The sequence below is a fragment of the Mastomys coucha genome, unplaced genomic scaffold, assembly GCF_008632895.1.
Source record: "Mastomys coucha isolate ucsf_1 unplaced genomic scaffold, UCSF_Mcou_1 pScaffold13, whole genome shotgun sequence".
NCBI lineage: Eukaryota > Metazoa > Chordata > Mammalia > Rodentia > Muridae > Mastomys > Mastomys coucha.
Window position 1 is genome coordinate 3,485,299 of NW_022196895.1, and position 6,594 is coordinate 3,491,892.

The 6,594-nt window shown below is 42.7% G+C and overlaps 1 long non-coding RNA gene across 1 annotated transcript in view; it reads right to left on the bottom strand.

The window, feature by feature from the left end:
- Positions 1 to 709: 709 nt before the first annotated feature.
- Positions 710 to 6,594, bottom strand: part of LOC116086817 — a 20,238-nt gene continuing 14,353 nt past the window's right edge. The window contains exons 3-4 of the long non-coding RNA XR_004117151.1: positions 5,658 to 5,750; positions 710 to 1,275 (exon numbers count right to left, since the gene is read on the bottom strand). This is a non-coding gene — a long non-coding RNA (uncharacterized LOC116086817). The remainder of the gene's footprint in view (positions 1,276 to 5,657; positions 5,751 to 6,594) is intronic.

Consider the following 6,594-nt stretch of genomic DNA (forward strand, 5'->3'; position numbering starts at 1 on the left):
CATTGATGAGTTAGGTATATGCAATTTGGTTTACTTAGTATTTCTAGAGACCAGCATGACTGAATAGGTCTTCCAGGTGGTAATATTTTGCAAAACATAATATATCTTTAAATGGAGTATGGATATGATATCTAGAGAGAGAAAAATCCCTAGACCTTTCCAGGGCAGAAAACATTATCTTTCATGGATATAAAAAGCTTATGATCTGAACCTGTGAGCATGTAAGCACATGGTTGCAGTTAAAGGACATTTTCTTATTTCTATTTTTGAGGCTTCTCAGGCTAAGAGGGAATCTTGATGCTTAGGAATATTAATATGTGTGTAGGCACTCCGCAGAACAGCCACCAATGGTGACCAGACTAACTTGTCTTACCACCAAAGGGTTCCAAGTGAACATATGAATTAGAATACTTCTTTGTTGTGGGAAACTATCCTGCTCATTGTACTTCGCTTAGCAGCATCCCAACTTGCTTACAAATGCCAGAATTGTTCCACAAGCTGTGATAACACAAACTGCCTGCAGACTTTGCTGAACAATCCTGGAAAGACAAAATTGCTTTGGGTTAAAAAGTATTGCATGAAACCTACTCATTTAATTTGCTGTTCAAAAGTGTTCTGTCTGCTCCTTAAAATGCATTGGCTATGAAGGAATGTGGCTTGGCATATAATTGGCTAGCGATTTTGAAATTTCAGTAATATTTGATGACACTTGACAATTTATATTTCTGTATTCAATCCTGTGTAGAAGGAAGAAAAAAATATTGGGTATTTATTAGCTGTTGTCTGCTAAAAGACTTACTCCAAATACATTCTCACTCCTCACCCCAGCAGTTCTGTTCAACTTTTTATAGAAGGAACAAATTTAGAGACCCTATGGAGTCAGTTGTGCTCATATGTCTTGAAGATTTACTGCTCTTGATCTCATACCCCTAGTTCCCAGGACACACTGATCTTTTACATTGAAGGTGAGGACAGCGGTCAACTACCTATGGGTCAGAAGTAGGTATACTATAATATTTAGTCATTTTTATGGCAAAATTGTACTTTTCTGTTTTACTGTTTAAGAGTCTATTCATAAATTACCAACTTGGAGCACATGCTATTATAGTTTCAGAGCCTTGTGAAGGTTCTCATGGAGCTAGGTCTGCAGGGTGGCAGCAATGACTTCCGGCGTCTGACTTTAAAAGGTGGGATATGGTGCACATTACTGTTAGTCATCGAAGACAGAGCTCTTGAAAGAAATTGATCTTGTTCTCATGGAACCCTGGTTAACTTCTGAAAGAGAGATGTGGCAAATGCATAAGCTTGGGGGCTAATAATTGACAGGGTTTCATTATGTTTTTACAGCTGCATAAAACTCTACTGAACACAATCATTTTCCTAGAAGTCCTGTGGCCAGGATACCTTCAGGATGTACTCTCAGTTCTGAGCATGTCCATGCCCTGCCTCCTTTTCTTCTCTGATGCCCACGTCCTTTCCTCTGTAGGAGGTAGAGGACAGGGGAATAGCTTGCCACTTTCTCCTCATGTTGGATCTACATCTGCACACTGGGAGGCCTGTTTGTCATACCGAACAAGAAGCTATCTGCTCCCACTCATACAGCTCTGAAGAGCTGCCAAAGACTCAGCAGCTTCTCTCTCTTTTTACCCACCAGCTTCATGACTCCTCCAAAGCTCTGTATATAGAATTCAGTATACATAGTTGTTTTTCCATTGATAAGATTTCATAACCAACATATATATGTATATATAAATATATATATATCTTGAAAGAAAAAATTGCAAAATTTAAAGTTTTCAGATACTGAAACACAAGCTACACACTGAAAAGCACACAAATTTACAAGTGTACATGGCTATTAACTTTTATTAACTGGGTATACTTGTGTAACCAGCACCCAGAACAAGACATAGAACCTTACAAGCATTACAAGCTCTGTTCCTTTAGCAGTCAGTGTAATATTTTTAATAACAAAGAGCTTTGTGCTGAGTAACACAGTTTTATGACTGTTACTCTAGTCTCAAGCTCCAGCACACCCTGGGCTACATAGTGAGCACAATTGCTTATATGAGTCTGGATAATGCAGCTGCTATACTGATAGTGTTGGTTAAGGGCATGAGGGAAAGAGAGAAGCTTGGTTCTGGGATCTCTTAGCATGCCCTCACATCTGTCTCCGATAGGCTTATTCCCCAGGGCACTAAGGAAGCTCCAGTTCTTTTCTAGTTCTGTAAGTCAGTTCCCCATCACTGTGGCACAATGCTGAGACCACCTGAGGAGGGAAGGCTTTTCTGGCTTAAGGTTCAGTGTGTCATCCAGTACCATTTGGCTTTTAAGTGTTCATTTGAAACTGTCCCTTGTTCCCCCTTTCTCTTCATTTTTTTATCTTGGCCTCTCCCTAATCATTTGTGCTAAGTCCTTCTTGTGTTCTAGTTCACTAGCCACAGAAAGTCAAAGTCCATCAAGGTGTGCCTGCCTAGGAAGAGAGAGCAAGCCCCTGACTGAGGAGTGACTTCTTCCCCACACAGCACAGCTCTTCCCCACACTGGAAGTCCTGAAGCTGGAGATTTTAAGGAGAAAGTCTTTTTTGTTTTTCCCAAGGCTGCCTTTAATAAATCTATTTCCTTCCACCAACTTCAGTCTGGCAGGTTTTTGGTTGAGCAGGAAGCCATGCAAATCTTAAGCTCCTATAACAGTAACAGGCCTATTACTTTTGGGCCTGTGATGAGTGAGGCAGCATCCTGGTGAGGATATCAACTTATGAAAGCCAGAAAAAGAGAGGAGGAGAAGGAAAACAAGGAGGAGGAGGAGGAGGAGGAGGAGGAGGAGGAAGAGGAGGGGGAGGAGGAGGAAGAAGAGGAGGAAGAGGAAGAGGAGGAAGAGGAGGAGGAGGAGGAGGAAGAGGAGGGGAGGAGGAGGGGGAGGAGGAGGAGGAGGAAGAGGAGGGGGAAGAGGAGGAGGTAGTTGGTGCTCCCCTATTCATCTTCAAGTGTATCCTCTGGGGTCCTAGTCATTGGGGCCTGGGTATTTCTTTGGAATTTTTTTTGTCATTTCTCATGTTAACCTTTGCTAGTTCTTACAGAAGGACTGTTATAAAAATAAGCCACCCCAGCTCCTCCCAGGGTCTCCCCACTGTCAGCCCCAGGTGCATATACTTGTTCTTGCACATAGTCCCACTTAAGACATCCACACCTCAAGATCATGCTGCCAAGCAGAAGCCCTCATCACGAAACTTTACCATGACGCCTGGACTTTGTAGTTGTATTGCGTACTTCATGATAGTAAAACACAGCATCAAGGAAAGTGTTGGTAAATTTACCCATTTCTTTCTGTTCCCCACTCTTCAGGCTACTTTTTAAATTTTCTCCTATTTTACTTGGTCTTCATGTTTCTTTTAACCCTGTGTTGAAAAAGAGTGGATATCACCTTGGGTGACTTGCCCCCACTCCAGGCTTTCAGGACATATCTTTGCTAGAAGCACACTCCCTGAAAAAGTTTTCCCTCTAAGTCAGCTCCAAGATAATCTCAAAGCAAACAGTGTTCAAGTCTCCACAGTAGGAGCCATGGAGAATGTCTGTTGCTGGTGGCAATCATGACTGGAGGACTGACGACAGCAGTACCAAGAGTCACCCTTTCCTGAAGACTGTCCACGGTGTGTACTCCTTATATCACCTCACACAACCCATCAACCGTGCTGAGGTTGTCACAAAAGAACAAACCAAGGCCTAAGAATTGGGATGGCTTGCTTCTAGTCACCCAGTGAGTGAGTGGAGGGATTTAGTCAGGTCTGTCTGATTATGGCTGGCTCTTCGAAGTTGTCACTTTATGTTCTGAATTAAGGCAAAGCTGCCAGGCTTCTCGGGCCTGGTGCTTTTCCATCAGCCTTGGATTTCTGACATCTCCAGTCACATTCCAGCCAAGGCTTTTTTTCTGACATCTCCAGTCACATTCCAGCCCAGGCTTTCTTAGTCTCTTCAGTGTCTGCATGAAGACAGTCTCTTTCTGTTCTCCTCCCAGGGCCCTGCCTTCTTCCAGGAGACAGCTACTCAAAATAACAACAATGTTGTGCTCTGTGCAGATTGATGAACTCATTCTACTTCTTCCTGGGTAACTCAGTCACTTCGTGAGAGCCTTCCAGCAGCCGTTCCTGAGCCAAGAATGACTGACTCTGGGGTTAGTTTTATGCAGCTTGAAGGGAAGAGGTACCTGGGGTATTTCAGAGATTTCCTCAATGGATTGATTAAGAATCTTTGTTTGAAGAGTAAGGGGAACACAGGCACCACACATTTCAAGAATAATGAACAAGGCATTAGATATATAGGAGAGATAGAACCTTTCTTCCTTTATTATCCTAGGTTGAGGTCCTGTGCACTGGACTGATCAAAGGATTACTGAGAGGAGAAAGGTTTATTGGCACCTGTAGTGGACACGCACATGACAAAAGCTGTGAGTAGCTCACAGGGTGGCATGAGGTGGTCTATAAGACAAGTTTGCAGAAAGGAGATAGGATGAAGAGACACTTTAGGCTTTGAGAGGTGAATCATCAGACGGTGAATATGCAGGGAAGACAAATGGGACTTTGACGCTGTTCTTGCATGGCTCCTCGGTTGGTTACGTAAGCTCCATCTCTGCCTCTTCACTTTCATCCTGGCCACAAGACTTTTGCCAGAAAGGGTATTTATAGCAGACTTCTTTCTCAAACGTCTCTGCTTTTGTCATAGAAGAGAAGCTCTGGGAAGGAGTCCTTCTGTTGAATTTCAAATACTTTCAGATCAAAGTGCCATATTTTAGGAAAGAAAATTGTGATTGCCCACAAAAGTAGCAAAGAAAAGATATGATGAATATATAGATCTATGGAACACAAAGTATAGCACTTTAAATGAATGAAGAGGTAAGTCTTGAACTAAAAGACCCAAAAGTAACATTGGGTCAAAAGGAAAATTGCAGAAAGAGACATATAATTTGACAACATGATGAAATGTAAGATTCTGTAGAACAAATTTGAAGATACATAAGTAGAAAACAAAAATAATAGTGTATAGACATAATAAACACTACAATTATGATAACAACAATCACATCTGGGAGGTAGGAAAAGAAGCATAGAGGGCTACCAAGTTCTCCAATCCTTCCTCCATCTTAGAGTAAACATGTAAGATGCTTGATCCATGGATAAGCTGGGTGCTCATCAGGCTCATCATCTGCTGCTCACATCAGATATGCACATTTAAATATTTCATGAAGTACTTTTAAAAGGGAATAATATGCTGACTCCTCTCCTAGAAGGATCTGCGAGTGTCTGACTGAGAGTCAGGCTTTATGTCAAAGGCATCACAGGGCCTGTCAGGAGCTAGTCATTGTTGCCGCCTAGTGCTACATTCTTCTCTCTGGACTCAGGTCCTTACTAACAATAACGCAAAAGGCTTCACATCCTTCCAGGCCTGCTTTAACTTGCTGACAAGCCTTGCAGAAAGAACTCTCCCCAACCCCCCGCTTTTTTTCACAGCTCCAGTAAAAGTTTGAGAATGGCATCCCCTGGAGTAGAGCTGTACACCCTTCCTCAGCATAAAGCAGTATTTTCCATGGGAGTAAAATACCAGATGGGCCTGGGTGATATCTTGGTGTTACTCCCACATTGGTGAAATAGCTGATAAGCTCACCTCAGCTGACATTATGGGAGAGGTTTTGCAAGGAAAGCAGGATTTTCTGTTTGCAATAGAGATATACTTCAAGTAGTAAGAAACAACTGATATCTATTACAAGAAAAGAACAAAAAGTGATTTATTATTATCATTGCCATTATCTAACATATTTCCCAAATGCTATTTCATGCTAAAGGATATATCAAATGTAGAATGTGAGAAAATTGTTCTACCGACAAAACATACAAGCAGAGTTAGTCCAGTTTTATGGACAAGGAGAACCTGATCTAAAGTATGGGTCACAGGCTTCTTTGGAACAGGAAGTGTCAGTGTAAGGCATGCCCTTCTAAGAATTACCTCAGAATGAAGGAAGAACAGGACACAGACCCAGGGCAGCAAGGCTGGCAAGAACAGACCTGGAAACAGGTTCCAGCCAGCTGGCTTCACCTCCAGGGCACTATTAGCCCAGTACACAGATGAAAGCCGTGTGGGCATCTGAGTAGAAGACAGGCTGGTAGGGTCCCAGCTCTCTTTTGATGTGCCTCTGCTGAAGCTTCTCCATGCACTGGGGTTACAGGCACATGCTGTAACACTCAGCAGACAGCACTCAGGCAAGAGATTCGATGTGGTCCTGGGATGACTGGCTAAAGGTCTGTGCAGAGGAAGGGCAAGCGGCTAAATCTTTGACAATGTTGAGACTAGCATGGCCCAGTCCAGAGCATGTCCTCCATGGGTATCAGAGATTATGAATGGAGGTTGGAGAGATGGCTCAGTGGTTAGTTCTATCTACCAGAAACCCATTTTAAACACAACCACACAAAGCAAAAAGATAATAGTAATCACATCTCAGTGATAGGGAGAGAACCAGGGATAATCACCAAATGTATCTGTACTGGCTGGTTTTGTGTGTCAACTTGACACAGGCTGGAGTTAGCACAGAGAAGGGAGCTTCAGT